Source organism: Zonotrichia albicollis, chromosome 11 (assembly GCF_047830755.1).
Source record: "Zonotrichia albicollis isolate bZonAlb1 chromosome 11, bZonAlb1.hap1, whole genome shotgun sequence".
Classification (NCBI taxonomy): domain Eukaryota; kingdom Metazoa; phylum Chordata; class Aves; order Passeriformes; family Passerellidae; genus Zonotrichia; species Zonotrichia albicollis.
This window is the reverse complement of record NC_133829.1, coordinates 4550474-4572813: the sequence shown is the minus strand read 5'-3', so window position 1 is coordinate 4572813 and position 22340 is coordinate 4550474. Positions and strand designations below refer to the sequence as shown.

The 22340-nt window shown below is 39.2% G+C and overlaps 2 long non-coding RNA genes across 3 annotated transcripts in view; one reads left to right on the top strand and one right to left on the bottom strand.

Moving 5' to 3' along the window:
* The window catches only part of LOC106629238 (uncharacterized), a 62916-nt gene extending 42196 nt beyond the window's left edge, over positions 1-20720 (bottom strand). The window contains exons 1-2 of one of the 2 annotated variants that reach the window (XR_003379403.2): positions 20489-20720; positions 290-337 (exon numbers count right to left, since the gene is read on the bottom strand). This is a non-coding gene — a long non-coding RNA (uncharacterized LOC106629238). The remainder of the gene's footprint in view (positions 1-289; positions 338-20488) is intronic. The other variant, XR_003379405.2, reaches the window with a different exon arrangement.
* Positions 300-22340, top strand: part of LOC102069752 (uncharacterized) — an 86178-nt gene continuing 64137 nt past the window's right edge. Inside the window, exon 1 of the long non-coding RNA XR_012582089.1 lies at positions 300-520. This is a non-coding gene — a long non-coding RNA (uncharacterized LOC102069752). The remainder of the gene's footprint in view (positions 521-22340) is intronic.

The following is a 22340-nucleotide window of genomic DNA, read 5'->3' as shown; positions in this document are numbered from 1 at the left end:
ACACCAGCCAGAGATGGAGATCCATGAGACACAGAATGAACTTTATAAAACACTTTTAATCTTTGGCCTTTAAGCAGCATAGCCAACAACAGGTTCACATCAGGGTAGTGGCATTAGCCAAGACAAGTTTACAAATCCCTCAGTGCGCTTCCATCATCCTGAGCTTGAGATATCTGTCAGTCCATAGCAGATGCTGCTGTTGCTGTGCATGTGTCATGTTACTGAAACCCCTAGATAATGATTACGACCGATTATACAAGATGCCATGTTCCTTAATCATATCACTTACATTTCTGCTGAACGGCAGTGACAAGGTTTTGAAAGGAGAAGATCACAGCTGTCCAACAAAAAAAAAAAAAATCAGATAAACCACACAGTGTTTGCAGACAGAAGATTATGCTAACCTGAAAAGTAGCTTTAGTGCTGTTGATATTTGCACTCTCCCTAACTGAGCTGAACCCTCATTCATCGTCTCTGTTTGGCACCACGTCTGAAATGGAGGTGATTGATGCATGAGCAGGTATATTTCTGATTTTTTTTTTAACGTGTGTGTTATTTACAATTTTCTTTTCTCCTAGTGGGCATTTGAGTGTCTATTTACTTTTTTCTATATTTCCTCCCCCTTCCCTCACCAAGACTGCAGGTCTCAGAGTACCAGGCACTGAATAGCAGTCCCAAAGCAGACAGCTGGAGTGAGAAAATCCCCTCCTTGCCCTAGAGGTAACCCCAGCTCTAAGCTGGAGACATTCCCCTCCTTCATATGCTGGCTCATTTTGGAGTCTCGCTCGTGCAGAGGCTGCCAACTGTCCTGAATTAAATGCAGTGCATTTTGATATGAGTAAGTGCCTACTAATGACTGAGCAAAACCAGTGTATTCATTTAAGCAAAGAGTTCAAGCAGGGTTCCAGGAACGAGGAGCCGTGTGCCCTGCTAACAAAGCTATCTAGTTCAGCGCACAATCTCAACTATGCAAAAGAAAGGACCTTCTACATTTAAGCAGTTTTAATGCAGTTCTACAGCACTTAGAGTTTTTGGTGGAAAAGTCAGATGTAATTACTGCTTGACACAAAGGGATTTTTTTTCCCTAGCTCTGCTGACGTTCTATTTTAAATAATTAAAAGTATAATTTAAAACTTAAATTGATCATTTCAATAGACCTGATCCTGTCCTCAGAGGGAGCCTTTTGTGTCATAGTTAAACTGTTGATCAGCCCAGTGTCACTGTTTCTCCTTCATCAGAACTTGTACCATCAGATCTATAATTCTTTTTCACTTATGATGGCAGAGCTCCAACATGGGTGTAGTTTGACCCAGGTTAAGCAGATTTAGCTAAATGCATAAATTGTTCACATTCTGTCATGTGAAAGATACAGGCCTTGAGCCAATGTGGGGAATAGATAGCTCACCCAATGAAGAAAGTAATGTGTTTGCTAATTTTCACACATCTGGACATTACTCTCTTTGACTCCTCATTGTCCAAAGGAGTTATAAGGTCTAAAACAAGGTCTGATCTTTATAAGAGCTTAGATGACTGTGTGCTCTGATATTAACATTCCTGGGAAGTAAATTTCCAGGCTGTACAACTCTCTGAAAGTGAGTTTTCCATCCGCTTTTGGTTTTCCTGGCCCATTTCCACCAATAAAATCACATGAAAAGTAAACCCATAAGCCAACAAGTAAGTCAAAGGATTTTCATGGTATAAATCACAGACCTAACAGGATCTCAATGTCCTGCAGAGCAAGTCCATTTCTCTGGATTTCTTGCACCATAACATGGAATCTGTGTCTTTTCAGTGCATTCTTTTGGTGGAATTGTGCCATCAGAGATGCCCTCCAACACCTGTACTACATTTTCACACTAATTTTCATGAATGTGAAAAGAAATTATATTTATCCACATGGGATAACTTCCAGAAAACAACACTGAGCCATGAAAGCACCATTTATTTGTGCTTTAAACTACAATTTAAAACTATTATATGTCATACAAATAGTTTGATTAATTTCATTCTCCAGGATTTTCGTTCTATAGAGGTTACTAAGAAAACTTCTTCACCAAATGTCCAAGTCATAATGTAAACATCTATAATAAATCTGTGTTTAACCTGTGATAATGATTGAACTTGATGATCTTAGAGGTCTTTTCCAACCCCAAGAATTCTATGATTCTATAAGCATTAAAACATTCCCTCTCAAAACCAATGTTCCACAGGATGAAATTTGCTCCTTTCCCCTTATCTCTGGATACTGAGCATCACTAAAAATCAGGAATATGTATCTAAATTAAGATACATAACCCTATAATTGCTGTTAAGGAGGTGAGTTAAACCCTTCTAAATAAGGGAAACTGCTTGCCTATGGTTTTCCTAAACCCCCTAAGATGACATCTACAGCCCATATGTGACCACATGTGGTATAAATAAAATGGAAGTTTAAAAGAGAAAAGAGATAAACATATAATTAAAACCAGCATAGCAAACACTTGTGCTCATTCATTTTAATGACTGCGTGCTCCAGTTTACAGAGCAGTTGCAGACCCAGGCCATAATAGCTGGGTTGACCACATGCCATAAAATACATCAGTGTAGGCTGGGTCCAAATTATCCAACACTTGTAATAAATCCATCCCATTAACTGGATAAATATGCAGAAGCAACAACTCTGGAGATAATGCTGGGAAGTGGCCTGTTGTTATTTAGCAGCAATGCCAGCTTGCAGGACCTGATAAATAGCAATGCTATTGCCTTTTATTATGAAACAAACAAACAAAAAAGATCAGTTTAGCTTTTAAGATCTCATAACTATGTCTCTCCTTCCGTTATCTGTAACTTGAACTGAAAAAAGAGATTGTGGCCTTGAAAGCTTCAGTTCTGATTAATTTTTTGTAAGCCTAATAAAAGGCATCAGTCATACCATGTATTTGTGAAAATGAAATCTTCATATATTGAAGGTCAATTTTAGTTGAACTAATATAATCAGTAAAAGTCAAGGTTCCTTTACCATTAAAATTGTCCATGTTCTGAGTCTTTTGATATTCTATGCTTAACCTTGAATCATGCTGTGTGTGTTGTGTGCAGGGAGGATGGTGAATTCAAGTTATAGTATAATGACTGTCATCCTGGCCTTGATTTTCAGCTGGGCAAAGCAGATATCCAACAAACACAAGACTTCTTTAAAATTATTTTGAAATTAATACACCCTTGAAGAATTTCCTCTCACCTCAGAATAAGCAGCAGGTCACCCAAAGTCTACAAGCAGCTCTTTGCTACAGTTTTATGAAATACTTAATATCACTCCTGAATATATTTCTGGAAGTTGAAAGATGGTTACAGGTAACTAGAGCAAGTATTGATATTGAGAAATGCTTTGAGGTTTGCACAGAAGAAATCACACAATAATCCTGACAGGAAGGTGTAGCCAGGTGGGAAGAAAGAAGAGTAAGTAAGAACTGACAGGACAAGAGGAAATGATCTCAAGTTGTACCAGGGGAGGTTTAGGTTGGATAGTAGGAAAAATTTCTTCCCTGAAATAGTTGTTAAGCACTGGAATAGGCTGCCCAGGGAAGTGGTGGGATCACCATCCCTGGAAGCATCTGATTGGTTCCAAAACTTTTCCCTTTACGTCATCCGTTTTCACTACAACCATAAAATAGGAACCTGATAATTTGCACTGAGGAATGAAAAGGCAAATCAGTGTGATCCTGCCAGCCCCAGATCAGGGCAGGGTCAGGCTGGGTGTGAAGGACGTTGACCTGAGAGCACTGGCAGGGCAGAGAGCATCACAAGCATGAGTGCCACCTGATTTTTAAAACAGAGCTCTAATTAAAGAACACATTCAAATCAGTTGGCTCACAGATGTGCTAAAAGCATTGCACACAAAACTGCCAAAAGTAAGAAGCAGGGCAGGTTTTCAGCAGTGCCACACTGCTCACTCCAGTGGAATGAATTCTGATTTTGATCTGTGTAAATGGGATTAGACCAAGGTCTGAGTCTTATCTCTCTGGAACTGGATATATGGAGATGACATAAAAATATCTATTTTTGGTTTTGAAAGCAGTCCTGCATCAAGAGAGAGTTTGAGGGATTTATGTGCTGAAAAACCTAGAGAAAAGCTGTACAATGGGAAGTGAAAACTAAATATATGGATGTACAGGAGTACAGGATGAAGTGGTCATTCTATTAATGATGGCTCTGTTATAGCAAAAATAATTTTTAACCTGTGGATTCCTTAATTTGTTTTTTCTTTCCCAAATGCTATTTCTGTTCCTTCTGAGTAAATGATTAACTAGAAGCAAAGGACATGTTGATTTTATTATTGATTATCCACTTCTAAATTTTAACTTTCTTTTCAAAGTGTCAAGTGTAATGGAAGGTCAGAAGAATACTTAATGACAAACCCCAAGCCAGCAAAGACAAGTTTCTGATGCAGAACTGAGAGTTAATCAGAAAACAACTCTTTGAAAACCTTTTTCAAACCAGCTCAAACTTATCATTATTATTATTTTTTCCCCAGGATATTTGCACTGAAGAAGAGGCAGTGTCAGCAGTCTATAAATAGCTCAGGACAGTATAAACTTTTGAACTGTGAAATCTGGGGGATGTAATCTTCCTGCTAAACAGAGGCTTACAGCAGATATTTAATGCTCTGATAGGAGCGTCGCCAGTGTTTAAGCTATGAGAGAAAGGGAAATTCTGAATTATTGCACCACTGTGCACTGGTGTGGTAGTTCAGGTTGGTTTGGAATCCCTTGTCCCAGCTGAATAAGTTTGCTTTTCTGTGTGCAAATTTGTGCATAAACATACTGCAGTCAAACAACAGCATAACCTGCCTTTGGATATAGAACAATCACTTTAGCAGACATTTAGATATTGTAACACATTCTTTAAGCAATGGATTTGTTTGAAGAAACAGCCTGTATTGTTGTTTCCATCACCTTTTGTGGAGCAGTGCTGATTTTCAGAGTTTGTCCAGTGGGAAGCAGCACTGGTAAAATCTCACAGCAATTTCCCTGGTGCTGTGGAGCTCCTGCCTGTCACCCTTGGAGCAGATGCAGGACAGTGCCACCTTTTACCCAAGAGGAGGCTGAAAAGCAACATCCTTCCCAATGTGAATATCATGCTATAAATTAACGTCCTTAATTCCACAGAGCAGTTGTGCTGCATGGAGAAACTGCTTTTCAATCACATGAGGGCACTTTGTGGGAAGGGGAAATGACCCCACACTGGGGTTTGGGTGTGTAAAAAATGAAAAGGCGCATGTAATGCTTTCTTTTTATTTTTTTCCCCTCTGGTAGGACCTGTGTGTTTTTAGAGAGAAATGATTTTTTCAAGCAGCCACCAAGGGCATGAACTGGACTATAAACACACAGACCTCTTGACTCCAGGAGCTGGGAGTGTCCACACCAAGATAATGCAGTATGGTGGGACCAAAAGCAATTGGGAACATCCTTTCCTGCTCCCACAGCTGTCATGTGGGTGGGATTGCAAGTTTTTAGCTGTGACCCCACCCTGGCCGACCATAAAGGAGGTGAAATGAGCACCAGGAGGGTTTGGCTGCTGGAGGAGGGATTGTGGTGTTCCCTCATGAGTGTGGGCATCTGTGGGGTTGCAGCAGGAGCTTCTTGGGGCTAAGGAGGAACTATGAGCAGTTCAGAGCAGCCCTTCCTGCAAGGCCTGGTTCCCTCCATGGAGAGATGCACCAAACGTGAGTAAACCAGAGTCTGCAAAGACTTTTTGTACCTCTTGGTTGTGTGAGGGGCTGAATGTGCCAGGCTGAGGGTGCTGAGTGCTTTCCCAAAGCCAACAGCAGCTCTGGGTGCTCCTACCCTTGAGATATTAATTTTTGGTTGTGCAAAGTGCTTTAGTGAGCACTGGTGGGGGGTTAAAGCTGGTGCCCAGCTGTTGGGGATGGGGTTGTTGGTGGCCCTGGCAGGGCAGAGACAACAACCTCTGTGTTTTCAAGGTGAACATTTATTTGTCCTCTTGCACAAGTCTTTGGGTTGTGTTTTCTGCTTGGCCTGGTATTGTGGCCGTGATAGTGTCTGTGGTGGCCCTGTGGCACTGAGCTGTGTGGCTCACCCTGACAGGAAGGGTATCTGCCACCCACACAGCTTGTGGGCTATTGTGTTCATAAGTGATTCAGGAAAAGGTTTTTTTGGGGAAGATGATCAAGTTCTCCCTTTGCCTTTGTAAGCTGAAGCTTTGTGATGAAGGGCAAAGTGAGTAAGGCCCTCCCATCATCAGTGGGCCAAGCAGGGATTTCAGTCTGGTACAACGGTGTCCTTTTGGTGTCCTGGGTTTCCTTGGTGGGCTACAAGTAGAAAACAAGGCAGATGTGACACAATCATGCCTGAACTTCAGCTTTGGAAATTAGTTATGGCTCTGCAGACCTCTGAAATGTGGGCCTAAGAAGGGCTGAGCTCCCCAGTGAATTTGCCCTGCAAATTGCCAGAGACAGGGTTTCCCTTACTTTACTTCTGTAGCTGTATTGATTTTTTTGCCATCTTTCTTTTTTAAACCTGAAGGAAAAATTCAAATAAAACCTAATGATGTCTCTCTCTATTTCTGAACAGTTTTGGAAATTGCAGAGCAATCAATATTAAGTACACTTTACACCAATTTAGAGCCCTATTCTGTTCAGACATGTGCTTTATAGAGCTCTGATTTTTGAGTAATTTAGGCTGAAAAGTAGGGTAATGTGGATTTTCTAATTAGCTTGTGTTAAGTCAGTGTTCTTCCACCTGAATATTTTTAATAGCTTGGTTTTTAAAAGCATGTGTGTGTATATCTAAAGTAGGCGAATAAAAAGGAAGATAATCTTTTCAGAAGGATGAAAGACAAGTGGATTAATGCAGAGTTTGAGATTTTGTGAGAAATTCAGGCACAGGCTGCTGCTGCAAGGAGAGCTTCTACTTGTGAAACTGTCACTTGTTAATTAAGTTAATGTCTATGGTGCTCTGAAAATGTAAAGCAGTATGTAAGTGCTAAGTATTATTATTAATGATGCCAATTTTGACAGGTTTACTGGAATAGGCTTTGCAGTACAATATAAGCTAATGTTCTAATGCTTTACTAATTTACAATGAAACTGTTAAAAATAAGAAAGTGGGAATAGAAGGCCAGCAAAGGCCAGCAGAATAGATGGAGCCCCTCATGTGGTGTTCTCCCCAAGTGCTGCCTGGGAAAGAGGTCAAAGATAACGTGGGGCTGTCTCTCCATCTTGTAAAACTCTTGGGGGACAACCTCAGGTGTGTGATGATGGGCTGCACCACATTATGGTGGCTTCCAGTTGTCCTTTTAGGACGTGTGCTGGCCCTTGGAAGCTGTAACACAGAGTGTTGTATCCATATGGCCTGTGAGTCCTGCCTGTCACCTAAAGACTCATTCCTGTCACAGGCTGCAAAAGGGGAATGGAGGAAGGGGTCAGCCCTGTGTTCCCTAAGTCTGCTTGTTCCTCTAAGGGAAATCCCCAATGGCCAATTAATTTGGTTTGTGGCCCCTGCCTCCCTTATCCCAAGCTGCAGAAGAAAACAGTTCTGGTGTTGGCTGTGTTGGTATTAGTGCCTAAGTAGGTCCAGAAAGCTTCTCAGTAAAATATATATATATATATGTATATGCACATATTAAAAGAAGTGACTAAATTACCCTTCACACTTCATGCAATTGTAGTAGTTTGCATGTCATTTGGATATGGAAGCACAGCTGCACGTGGTATCTGACCCACTAAATGGAGTACTTTCCTGAATGTCTATGGTGCATTTCCTTTCATGCTTTTTCTCTGAGCAAAGCTGTCAAAGATTGGAAGCCTAATCTTCAGATGTTTTAGATGCTCTTTAATTAATTTTTTTCATTGCCAGGCTCAATTCTCTCCTGTCTTTAATGGCTTCCAAGTGAAGAAAACATTTAAGTTATGTAGGAGTTGTATACTTATTTATCCAAGTCATATAGAAATTGGAACTCCAGGGTTTTTCTGCAGGAGTGTCTTTCTGTGTGTTCCCATTCAACCTCACAGTGGTTTCCCCACAAGTCCAGTCCAGTGGATGTCCTATTGGCATGGTCAGGGTGGTCTGTCAGCTTGGCTTAATTGCTGCAGGAGAAATCAGTGGATTCTCTTGCATTTGGGCTGAGTTCTGCTAATATGTCAAGAGTGCACGTGCACACACACCTACACTCAACAGTTCCAGCCATATGAGACCAGCACTCCAGTGCCTGATTAAATTCATTTACTGCCTGGCAGACACTCCACCTTTTAGTGCCATGTGGATCCTGGTTGTGCTGGAAGAACTTCAGGGCCAGTTGTTTTGTTGTGTGTTAGAGACTGAATTGTGCCCTTGTTTAATATGAACTTTGGTATTGTGCTGCATTAGTCAAACAGTGCAGGCAGTATTGGAGGAGGGATGATATGGTTACTTTGGGGGCCTGAGACATTATTTATTTGAAATGGACTCTAATAAAACTATTTTCTTGCCTCTTGCTATGTCATCAGTTACTTTTGTGTTGGACTTGACCAAAGGCTGCTGGAAACTAGCCAGGACTCTCCTCAATGCATCCAGGAAAGCGAGAAATTGTATTTTTTTTTTAAATGTTGGTCATTGATGAAGTGTTACGAGAATATTGCACTCTTCACAAGATGGATCAGTGATCTGAGTAGGAATGAGTGTCTAGAATCAATGCTTTGATCTGTCCTCTGCAGGCAGGTAACCAGGAATGCCTTGGGTGGAAAGGTCTATCAGTTCACTCCACTTTCTTCCCATCAACCACCTGTCAGGTGTTAATCACTGGCTAAAGTAGTCTTGAAATCTTCTGAGGGCAGCTTTGAACTGCTGCTGCTTGGGCCACAAAGAGGAGTTTCTGCCCTGGCTTCTTGGAGCTGGCTCAACTCTTGATACCCAGGAGCCAGTTGATTTCCTAATCACAGAATTGCAGTGCTGGGGTTTGCAAACTAGGTAGGTTCACACTATCCAGACTCTGTAGCCTATTCCCCATGCAGAAAAGAAAGCAAAGCAACACAACAGAAATAACAGACTCCAGCAATTTCTGCCTTTTTAATACGGAAGGAGAGGTTTAAAAATCTAGGGTCGATGACTGGATGTTGATCCTGGAATTATATGAAATATCAGTTGTATTGAGATCCGAGTCTTTTGAGACACAACCTTAAAAATTATAACCTTAAAAATATAACAAGGGCAAGCTTCTTGCCCTTTTCTAAAGTGCAGTAATAGGCAGTAATTCTAAAGCTGGTATATGGGTATCTGCTTTGGATGCTCTAGTTACAGAACACGGTGCAGGTAGTACATCAACCCTGTCATGAATGCACAATAGTCAGAATAGAGTCCTTAAGGCATCACTGTCTATTATAAATCAGTTAGAATAATTCATGCTATAGATTTCCCAATGCTGCAAAGCCTCTTATTCAGCAGTGTATAAACATATATCACACCTTATAGATTTTTTCCCCTCTTTCTTGGCACGAAACAGACTTAAAAGAATTCTGCGAGAGAACAATGCACTGTACAGACAATTCCCTAAAACTTTCATAAATAAGAGGTGGAATGGAAAGATATTATTTATCTCCAGGATCCTTTTAACAGCTCCAGTCACACCTTTGTTATTAAGTTTGGAGCACGTTGTGTAGGAGCCAACAGTAAAGCCTGTGTGTGGAGCATACAGGGGCTGTGTCTGGAATCAGGCTGAAAATGCAAATAGGACTTTCTTTTCTGGTTTGGTTTCTCAACACAAGTTAGAGCAGCTTGCACCAACTGGTAAAGGCTGCAAAGGGCCATTTTGCCAGCTGGGAGGTGCAAGGGTGTAATAATGCTGCTGGCTCCTTGCCTGTGCCAGCCACAGGGAGGAGAGTGGCAGAGAAGCCAATGTATGTCTCAGTGCCACAAACCAGGCTTAAAGACAGCTTGTACCACTTGGGAGTGGGGCATTATGGATCTGAGGTATCCAAAGGCCTGCCACGAAATACTTATGCTGCAACTTCCCATATTCTTCATATCACTTACAAATCCCTAACATTTCCAGAATCCCCCATTAAACTGCACTGATTTAAGTCACAAAGCACTGGCTGATGCATGGTTCTCTGGGTTCTGACAAACGGCCTCGGGAGTGAAGGAGTTAACTGACCATCATCAATTACAGCATCAGAGGGGGTGATTAGGACTGAAATTGCAGGGAGGTTTTTAATTTAGCAGAGTAGAGGAGACTCCCCCAGCTTAGCCAAGCTCATCAGATCATGCACGTCTTCCCGCTTCATCCGCTTACCACGCGCTGCCACTCAGGGCTATTGTGCATGGAGAGGGCACCGAGCAGGCTCCAGCATATTATATTATTCCCTTGTCCAGAAATCCACCTGAGGCTCCCTGACACTCTGCCTGCCATACAAGTGCCTAGTGTGCAAAAATCTCAAAGACCCCAACTCGGGAATCAAGCAGAAAATTATGTGAAGGAAAAAAAAAAAAAAAGGCAAAGTTTAAAGCTTAATATGACCTAATTTGTCTGATTTAAAAATTTTTTTGAAGTAGGTAGGACTGCTTCTAGGACTAAAAATGCATTAAGGCTTATGTGTTGGGATCAGAGATTAATCTGTTGTATTGGTGTTTTGCCTGGCTCTGTGTGTATTGAACACGCAGAGTGTTATAAATAAAGCGTATGGAATGCAATGTATAATATAGTATATGGAATGCAATGTATAGACTGCTTTAACTTCTCTGCTCCCTTTTCCTGGTAAAATTTGGTACCTGGAACACTTTGGTCATTGCCTTGGGAAAAGGGGCAGCAGGCTTCATGCCTGAGAAGTTACAGGAGGGAAGGGAAAGGGCCTGTAGCCCTAACATGAAGTTTTTTGGGAAGTTGTAGTGACAGGTTGCTGGTGGGATGAGCATCCTCTGCATGGTGCAACCCTCTTGGTCCCCCTGGGGCTGCTCTGTTCCTGGGATTGGAGGTCCTGGCTCCAGCCTGGGACTGTCTTGGCACATGCTGCTTGTCAGGGTTGTGAAATGCAGGAGAAAAATGTCCTTGACATGTACCTAACCCCATGGTTTTCATCTACTCTTTGTATTTCTGGTTCCTACTGCTATTACTGTTTTCTTTGAGTGTTTAGCCTCTGGATTTTAGAAAATTGGGGGTTTGTAGGACAAACTGCAAGTGGGCACTGTTTATAGAGTCAGACTTCATGTTTCTCACATGGCTGGGAGAAAAAGGGAAAGGAGGACAGCAGTAATCCAGCCAGAAAATGTTCAGGATGGGCCTGACTCAAAATTCAAAGGTAGCTGGGCTTTGCTGGTGTAAAGATAATTTTTTAGCTGCTTTGCATTCTGAAGTCTTGATACAAACCCTCTTTTCTAGTGGAAACCTGAGAATAACAAGAATTGAGATCAGGGAGGTGCTGGTGCAGCGTTAACAGTGTGGAAGCAGTGGGAAGCAGCAGCCCTGTGTGCTCCTTCCCTTGGGTTTTGTTGCTTGTAATGTTGCAGAGCCCCTGCCACTGAGGCTGGAGTTTTCTATATGATCATGTAATTAAAGATTGACTCATAGTGTGCAGGCATATGGAGGCTAAAACAGTTGCCTGTGAAGCGCTCGGCAGCATTTTGTGTGGTGTTTGACAAACCATTTTTATTTTGATTTTTGTTAATATGGCACTTTGTGCAATCACGGAGACACTTAGCATAGAACATCAGTCACCTGTGTAATCCTAATGAACGCATGTAAATGGAAATAAGGGGCTTCTGAAGACTATTAACAATGAGGTGCCATGATGCTGGAGGAGACTTGGCAGCCCTCTCAGCCCACCCCTGATTTTGAAATGTGAGAGCATAGCTTTCCCCATTGCTGAGGAAGAATAATCAGACCTAGTCCTTGAAATGGTCTGTAGTGAAGCAATGGATATTTTAACTCCAGGGTTATCATCCTTACTCAAGCAAATTCCCATTGATTTCAGAGGAGTTATGCCTGAACCCAGAGAAGTGCAGGGCATGAGTAAGCCTTGGTGTGACCTGCTTCTGTTGTGTTTCTCCTCCAGCCCTCAGTGGCTGTGAATTGTTGTGTTATTAATACAATAATTTGGATATATTGATCACTGTCAGTTCCCCTTGAGTGATGAAATCTACATTATTCATATGAGGCAGCTGGAAAGGAAAATCTGCCTTCCAAATCTGAGAGCAGCTTTTGGGGCCACAGTTGTTTGCTTTGGGTGTGCTCTGAGCAGTGTCTCTGAATTATTGTGTCCTTTGCAGTGCTCTTTGCAAAGGTGGGAAGCAGGTCCTTGCTCAGGCAGGTAGAATTTAGGGCTGTTCAAGCTTTTTGCCCAGGGCTGAGTGAGCCACTCTGCATTGGGGAATTTTATAGCTAGAGGATGTAAAAGTGTTTTCTATGTTGGAAGTAAAGCCTGAATTTTCTGGGAATTGCTACAAAACAGGCTTAATGTAAAAAGGATTTGAAAGTTGTTAAAGGGCCTGAAGTGGAAATTAGAGGTGTGAAGTGTTTTCTGGAGACTTCGGCCATTTCTTCCTTTCTCTGGCATTTAAGTTACATTTTGTAAGAAGACACGACTGCTTTATACCATTGGACACCTTGTGGGTCCTCTGCACTGCCTAATGCCCACAGGAGGTTTTGCAGACCCCCAACACAGAAGCCACAACATTTCTGGGACTCACCAAGGAGCCTCAGCGAGCGAATCTTTGACAGGTCCATGCCCAAAGTTGCTGCTGGCTGTTTTTCAGCTGTCTGCTTTTATTGCAGTCTGCCTTGCTGCCCTGAGAGCTACTGCATGTCACAGCCCTGGTGTGATGTGAGCACCAGCTGCTTGTCCAGACCTGTCACATTTTGTGGGGGTTTTTTTGGGGTTGCAACTATTTCTGTGCTGCTGTCGAGTAGGAGAGAGTTGCACCCTGGGCTAAAGCCAGCAGGGACCTCTGTGTGCAGGTTGATATTGTGTATTTGGGAAAAGCTCCCTGGGCACCAATATTTCTGCAGAGGGACAAGGAGGAAAGAAGCCACAATGTGCCCAAAACTACTCAAAAGGGTGTTTCTGTAAGGGCAGCCTCCCAGAGATTGCTCCCTACAGAGCCTTAATGTACAATGAAAAGTAGGACTCTAACCCTGGGAGCAGGCACATCTTCTCATGCTGTTTAATGTCAGTGATGCTCAGGCAGTGATAGCAATTATTATTATTAATCCTAAAATAGATTATAAAAGGAAAAAAAAATGAAGCTGCTGTCTGAAAATTCAAGTAATTGTGGCAGAAAGTCAAGCTGCTGTAGTTCTTCAGTTTGAGAGTAGGTCAAATCATAGGAAAGAAATTCTGTGAGCCTGTTGGGGATCCTGGTCTGAGCCCTGCTGAATTCAGGGACACTGTTAGAAAGATTTGCAGGACAGGGACCTAATGAATATTTTTGTTTTGTTGGAAAGGATTTTTGCATCTTAGTTTGCCAAATTGATTAATACGTGCATTTTCTAGTACCAGCATATTAAGCATCCTATACATTTTTCATCTTTTCTAATTTATCTTATTAGGAAAAATGAGCAAATAACAAATATGTAAATATATAATGGTATACTTTAATATAAGCTGTATGCTGCCTTCAGTAATGAATGTTGTTGACTACAGTAATTAAGTATGATTCCAGCTCCAGTTATTTACTGGAATTGGGTTCATCTAAAACTACAGGCAGTTTTCTGTTTCCCATATAAACAGTAATTGTCTAAGTATTTGTTAAAATATTGTTTAAGTCTAAAATCAGGATTGCAACTGGATTTCAATAATCTAGTTAATTTACTTTAATTTTGGAATTCTGTCTCTGCATGGGAAGAGAAATATGAAAAGTAATTTCATCTCTGTATAGTTGATTTAATTGTGTGTACTTTTGATGGATTAAGTTTCCAGTTAATTGTGGAAAATGCAACAACATTATAAAAAAAGAAGGTTTAAAATAAAACAATTGCTGACTGCTTTGCATGCTATTTTAAAAAAATGTTTAACATTATTAATTTTACAATGGTAATTTATAAATATTCGTTACATCTTCCCACTAAGCTCCCCCAAATAGATGATTTTAATCATACTTATTGATATTATCTACCTAATTATTTTTCATTATGCAAATATGTCTCAATTGCTGTGTAATAATGTGATGGAAGCAGTTTTCAATGCTTTAAAACACTTGCTTAACTAAATGCAGGAGACAATGGAAAGCTGGTGTACAAACCAGAAAAAATTGGGCAGAGATTTTTTTTAATAGCAACAGTGTTTTTATATCTTTAATATTTTATATTTTGGAATCACCTGAAAATTCAGTAACCTGTGTAAACGTGAATGAGCAGTAATGGCAGTTTAAGCTTTTAAAATCACGATCTTTAGTGATGCTACTTTCTATCCTTAGTTAAAAATGACACTCGATTAAAATCCGACAGATTTCTAGTAAGTGACAGGTTTTGTTACTTTGTATATTTACAAAAACTGTAAATATCCAGCTTCTAATTCACATACATTTCTTAAAACATCGAGGGTGTCCTTTCCCAGGGTGAAGCGATATCTGGGGTGAGAAGATTCTGGAAGTTTATTTGGAAGTATAATTGACAGAACATATTAAAAAAAAAAGGATATTAAAAAATAGAAAGTCTTCATTTTAAGGATTCCTCTGTTTGGAATTTAAAGATTGTCAGGAGAAATATAATTTAGGGGGTTGCTCAGGACAAAATTACTGCATTAGATCTAAGTTTTCTGACTTCTCAGGGTAACTATGATTGTGAGCTTAAATAATGTAGGCAGTGCTTTCTTTTGTCAGGACAAATTATTATAATTTCTAGCACTTGGTAACTTGCAATTTGCACTTGTTTTTTTTTTTTTTTTGTGTAGATAGTTAAATAAGCAAATACGACAGCTTTGATTTTTTTTCCTATACGGATTGTAAAGAATTCAGTGGCGTTTTAGTTTTAAAACAAAGTAAATGGTTGTTACTCTTAGTGAAAAAAACCCAGGATTGTCTGAAATAATTTATTTGATATATATTCCTAATGCATTTTTCCTTTAAAAGGTTGCTTTATTGTTTTGTTAAAGAAATGTATACATTTATGTAAAACCCTCCACATGAAAGTGTTGCTTCAGCCTTTATTGGAGCATCACAGTCTGCAGCTACAATTTCAGCCCTAAGCTTAACTTTTTTTTTTTTCCTGCAAAGTATGTGGTTTTCCTTAAACCTGTAATTAGTATAATTAATAATTATTCCCTAATTGAAACGCAGGTTAACAAACTTCCATATGTAAAAAGTAAAGGGGGGAAAAATGTCATTCATTCACACTGGGCTTTATAAGCCTATAAAACTCTTCAAAGGACTTCAAGATATCAAGCAATCTTTTATTCAGCTAAACCTACCCCCCACCTTCCCTCTTACACACACTTAAATACGCAGTATGCTCACAGCTTGGAAAAAAGCAAGAAAAGCCTTAATGGATCACTGATTTTAAGCAAAGAGGTAGGTATGTATTCCCTATAAATGGTTTCCAAACCATTTTGGTGTTAGTATTAATAATTTTCATCAAATGCAAACAAGCGTCTGGGCGCTATAGAAAGCGAAGCTTTCAGCTGTGCACTTATTAACACAGCTTTTATTTCCAGCTCCAAACATCTAAAACAATTACACTGGAGCAACTGTGTAATTTGCTCCTTTCTTTGCTACACAGGTAGAGCCTTTTAGACAGAGGCTAATAAAGATTTAGGGGTAAAGTGGGGAGTTGAGGTCCGAATTTTGTCCGTCATTACACCCGTGAGTAATTAAACTGAAAATGAATAGACTGAGACAAATACCATCAGGAGAGGAATTCACATGTGCAGAGGTTGCAGTGCCCAGTTCCAGTTAGATACTTTACAACTGATGTAATAAATCAAAGAACAGAATAATTATTTCCCAATTTGCCGTGACATAGATATCTTGTCATCACCCTGGTTATATGTACCTTTAAGAAGTGGTGAATGCTAAAAATCTATTTAACCACATCAGTGAAACAGAGCTAACACAGCAGGAAATATTCCTTTGCCTTTTTTTTTTTTTTAATACAAAATTACTTGTCAAGATATTTGCTCATATTAGAAACCAAATATTTTCTATGTGGAACCGAGGATCAGAATTTTGTACCTGGGACATGGCTATTTGTTTTTAGGTATTAACTTATTTAAATAATTCAAAATATTTTGCTCTTGGGGATATTTTATGTTCCTAGAAAAAACACTAGAAAAGTCCTATATTTAGTTATGTGCTCTGTGATCTGAAATGTTTATTTGCAGTTTAAAAATAGATAAACTTAAAATTTGCACAAAATATTTGTTATTTAGATTGCAGAAGTCTGAAGCGCAGGTATAGACACCCTCACTCTGTGCTTTTTCTGCAGGCATTTGGAACTGATGGAGTTATTTGTTCAGAAATATTTCTTCAGTCATTTTTCTCTGCATTTAAAAAGACATCACTGAGCTAAAATGTAACATTCTGGTAAACTAAGCACTAAAGTGTTCCCTTAATATCAAACTTTAATTTTAAAGTAGTAACAAGTCACGGAGAAATTGCTGCTGTGAGGTCCAGCGGCGGGCACTGAAATATTATAAGCTCTGCTTTCATAATGCTGCCTTTCAAAATCAGTTATCTGTAGTTATCTTAAAATTTGAGTGCTTTCCAGAAGACCAGATTTAAAGTTTCTCAGGAGAATATACTGTTTCAATCAGATAGTTTTATAGAGTGCACGTTAACAAAAATCCTTACAATTCCCTGTTATCTTTGTCCTTTTTTAAATGGGAGCGAGAATGCAGAGGATAATGACTTATGCTTGAATGCAGTTCAATGTATTTGTGTTTTATTGATAAAAATACACATCTATATGTATAAAACCAGGCAGAGGTATGTGTTTATTTGTTATTAAGTTAAAAAAAGCTCTTACAGTTCCCTCACCAAGATTTAGCAAGTTTGTCCTACTTGCACATTACTGATAAATATCAAATCCAGCTCAAATAATAATCAAATTCTCAGGGTGACTGAAACAGCATCTTTTCCTGACTTAATCTGCCTAAACAGGTACAGATGTATTAAAAAAAAAATCTAAAACCTCGCTGTCTCTTCAGCTTCCCTGCTGACGCCTGTCAACTTCTAAAAACAATTTTTAAGCTGGGGTTGGGAAGGCAGGGAGAGTAAAAGCTCTTTTCAATTACAGATGATCAGTGAGAACTGTGACATGATGGTCAAGCTTCTCTTAACTCTTAAGGGTGTCCTTCATAGCTCACAAATATCTTCAAACACTCAAATGTGTTTGAGATGTGCACTGGTGGTAGGGGGGAGTCATATCTCTGCTGGTATTGAAGTTTTCTAGAGTTGCTAACAGGTGATACTCATTTCTGCAGCTGAATCCTCACACTGCATTACAAACTGGGGAGTAAAATGCAGATTTATTGCATCTACAGGATCCTGCTGCAGTATCCTCATAGATAGCAACAGTTTCTATTTTTATTTCTTGATCTTACTGCAAAAGTTTGTAGTGTGTGCTTGTTACGAACTCCAAACTTATTTCACAGAATGGCAAATATCTAATAGCTAGAAAATTGGTAGTATGGTCTAGTCATGGCGCTTAGAGATGTGTGTTCTCTAAAAATCAATACAATAAACTGGCTTGTTCATTATCTGGCTAGTAAAGTGTTCTGTCTCAATAGGATTTCATTTACACTGGCTAGGTCACCCAGGAGAGAAACAGATCTCTTAGTTAACTACTACATTTTGCTTTGATTCTTAATTTGTGAGTAATTACAAATTACAAAGTATGCTTAACTATTAGTTTTCTCATATGAAAATAGCACAAATGCATTTGAATGCATCTCTTGCATAGATTTTTTTTCTCACCTAAGTTGTAAAGATGTTTTTCATTTAAAGATATAAGTTTAATCTGTTACTTATAATTTGTCGATGGAAATATTCAAGCAGTGACAAAATCTCTGAATATCCAGAATGAGACATATTTTTTTCTCCTTCTGGTTCAGTTTCCCTAATTTCTTTCATGGAGTAATTTTAATAGACTAGGTCAGTCTGACAAAACTATTTTGCAAAGTAAATTAACTATATTTTTGTGGCAGTACAGAGATCTCAAAAAGGGCTGAATCTTCCAGCATTTTTCCTTGTAAGGAAAGTAAGGTCATATATGTGTGAATTTGCTCTTGTGCCAGAGTTGGAATGCGTAGGTAGGATACATATGCACATATTTCAAGTACTGGAAAATAAATCAATGTAAAATAGCAATTTAAGGTAGGGCATAGTCTTGACATATATCTAGGAAACATTTAGCATCTGTGGGCATTATCATAGCAAGAAAGTAATATTGGAAATTATCTTGGATTAATGTCACTTGTAAAGCTGATTTTTTGAGTGTAAAAGACAAGGTTTGAGCCCTAAACTTGTATTTTCCAGTTTGCACTGCCAAATCTTAACCTTGTGCAGACAAAACGCTTCTGCTTTACTTGGCAAAACACTTATTTCTGCAAGAGGAAGATGCAGCCTACATCAAAAACATTCTGATTGCTCGACAGCTTTCAGCACTTAACACATCTCTAAGCATGTACTGGAAAACTACTTGGGAGGAGATGTATGTGCATGTATCTTACCCCAAAACACTCTAGAAACTGATTAATCTGTTTTGTTAATCAAAGATTTCATCTTCACATTACAGCACAGCCAGATTAGCAAAGATGTGATGGTGGGACACGGGATAATTTGCTAAGTAAAATCAAAATTAATGGCAAATAAAATCAGTTTCCCTTTGTGGTTATTTCCAGCCAGCTGCATCCAAATATAAAAGAACTATCAAAGGGAGTAAAATAATCAACCCATTAATTATTAACTCAGAACAACTTCAGAAAGCACTTCTTAAACCTCCATTGACATCATCCTGACAGGCTCCTAATCTCAGAAAGTTGTTGGTAAGAGTTGCATTAGGCTCAGCATGCCACCAATTCTGACTGGAACAACTGCAACTCGAGATGTGCTGCAGCAGAGATAGGAACACATGGGACAAGCTGCAGTCTCTTAAGACATCTGTGAGTAACATTTACAGCACAACATGCTGTAGAATTCCCCACGTAGCTCTACCTCTGCTGTCAGCATAATAGAGTTGTCAACAGCCTAATTGCGAGATGCAATATGTAGGGGGGTCATCCAAAAAAAAAGAAATCTCAGTGGAAAGTAACACAAATCAGCTGTCATTATTATAAAGCTGGACCAACCTTTGGCTAAACCATTTAAACCTCCAGATTAATCCCTAGATTTATCTTTATAGATTGGATCAAACTCAAAGTTTGACTGCAGATGAAAGAGGAACTTCAAAACGAAGGCTCTCATTTATGCCCATTAGACAATGCATTCGGCTAATGATCTACAACACACATTAGCCTGGAAACAGTGGTTTTAAGGCTTAACTGTTGCATCTTTTTTTCTTTTCATGTTATACTTCAACCTTCATTTCCAGCTTTTATTTCTTAAAACATTTTTGTCAGAAGGTGAAAATATAATTTTTTAACGGAAGATTTTTTTTTTTTTTTTTGTTTCTGTTTTTGCCTTTCTGCCAACTTGCATGATTAAATATCTGGTCTGGAAGTTAAGTTGGAAAGAGCTTATATGATTTCAGTACATCTCTTTATTGCAAAATGTACATGGTAAATCAATCACTTAAATTAATTTGAATATTTTTTTAGAATTCTGTGTCACTGATATAAAACACAAGCAGCAAAAATCCCCAAACAATTAAAACCAACCAATGTTGAAAAAACAGTAATTCAGTGAATTGCATTGGTTTTTATAATGGTCATCTGAAGCTATTAAATTTATTCCTATGTACATTAAAAACCTGACATCATGAGGCAATTCTACCTCTGCTGTTTCTTTTTTGTTTTAAAAAAAGCCAAGCAAACTCGGTCAAAGCTATCCAGCCCCCTCCTCCCCCCTGCTGAACAGCACAGGCTACTAGTTTTTATTCTTAAAAAAAAAAATACTAGCCATTCTTTCATCTTATGGGGAGACATTTAAATTTAGAGTAATTACAAGACAACAAAAGCAGCACTGAGCATGAATGACAAAATGCAGCTCAACTTGATGTTTTAATGCAGTTTTCCCCTCTCATCAGGGATATTAACCCTTCTGACTGCCTCACTGAAGATTCTTACCCTTATTTCCCAGACCATAATGTGAAAGCCAGCTTATCAGAATATTAACAGTTTATAAGCGTGGATGAATGAACAATGAGTTCAAGTATATATTTTTCATATACTACCTCAAATTTCAAGACTCTGTATTTCTTGATGTTTATGATACAGGCCTTGCAAGGAGCTAGGCAACAGATCTCTTAGAATTGTTCCTGGCTGGATGCAAAGAAGAGAAAAGCAAGTTTACTGCCTCATCTCAATCAAAATAACTAATTTCAAGAAAACTAGACCCAATATAATTTCCTCTTTTAAAAAATTGTTTCCTACCTTTGCTGGCCTGTTTCATCTGTTTCATTAAAGGTGCAACTTTTATTGATGCTTCTGCTCATCCTATGTTTTCATCAGTGTGAAACCTAAAATGCTCTTTGCCTAAAGTGTAGGTTAATATAATAGCTACTTGAAGCAGGAAACCTCTGCTATGTGTCTATAGTTGTCTTTATTTGGGCCTGTGCAGCATTTTGTTTGTCCTCTAGCCTTTTACGGCAGCTGGACCCTGACCTTCAAGTTCTTAAAAAGAGGGGGGGAAAAGTATTCTTTTCAGATTCCAAGTTCCTCCCTTTTTACCCTCCCACTGACACCGTCCCATTCAATACTAGAGATAACTTTATTCATCTATACATCATTGTATCAAATTCAATAGGCAAACTGCTTCAACATGCTTCAGAGCTGGACAGGGCAGTAATGTCTTCATTTTTTCTTAATGCAATGAGTTTCTTATCGCAGTCCTTTCAAGCACAAAACAAACACTGTAACAAAAAATGATCTCCAAGTTTTTCCCACCCTGTTTTTCACCATGGGCTTATTTCTTTGTTCCATCTTTTAGTGGACAGCTACAGCTACAAAGATGTAAAATTGATTACATGCATACCTACCTAACAGGAGTTAAAAAGGGAATTGGGGCGAGGGTGAATCTTTTATAATTAAATACTGTATTGAGAAGATTTACTTTGGGCTCACACCAAGAGCGTGGAAGTAATTTGTTCCTGAATCAGCTGTCATCCTTTAAACAGGATACCAAAATTAAGTGGCATCTAAAAAAGCCAGTAGGAATTCCATGTCAACTGCAAATCTGGCTGATCACAATCTGAAAAGACAGACCTTTTCCCCAGCTCTAGTCAGTGTGGATTTATACACCTAATGTTATAAGCTCTCAGCCTGTCATTAACTGCCAAGCTTGACTTTAAGCCAATGACAGCAGCTCCATGGATGTTAGGAGGGCTCCAGCAGCAAGTCCAGCTTTTCCTCCTTGTCCTGAGTCCTGCTCACCTGCAGATGAGTTTAAAGGAAGGGAATTGAATCCTTGTCCCACATGTTCATGTTGTAGTGTGGTGTAAGCTCGTTAGCTGAGCTAAAAAAAAAGCTATGAACATACTGATAAGAGGGATAGATCAGTATTTTAATGAATCACTTCAAAGGTTTTGTAGTGCCTTTTTATTGTAGCATGAAATATGTAATATTAGGATACCCAAGTCAAGCTCATGTCTCATTGACATCTTTGTCTTTTAAATGGAAAGTGAGGCTGGAGGGGAAAAAGTTGGTTAAAACACAGAACTTCTGAAGTGCTTAAACCAGCTAATGGTACTAGATCTCATTTTAGATTCCAGGGATGAAAAAGAAAGAAATAAAAAAATCAGACTTACATCCCTGACTGGGTGTTTTCCACTATAGGCCCTACATGTTTATGTAGAGGGTATTGCGAACGTTTGGAGGGATTTGGGAGTTTCAAAAGGAAGAAGTTTATACATTAGTGCTGCAAGTTGCAAAACACTGTTGATATTCAAATGTTTATTGTGTAAAATCTGGGATAAGCTTCAGCATGAGAGCTCCTTTAAGTGCCTACAACTATTGCTAATTCCCCTCAGCATTGAGGCTTGCACAAAGGCCTTAATCCAATTCCACTTTTTTTTTTTTTTTCAGAAAGCCTATGCTATTTTCTCTCACATAAACTAACAACACTATCCCATCACACTGCAGAATGGGTCAAAGAAAAAGGGCTCTGTGTTTATACTTCACCAACACTGTGTTTCTTGGCCAAGTATGGCAAGAAACTTTAAGTGGGTCCCCCAGGCCCCACGCCATCTTTAGAAAGAAAAATAAGCCTTCAGAGATTGAAAACACA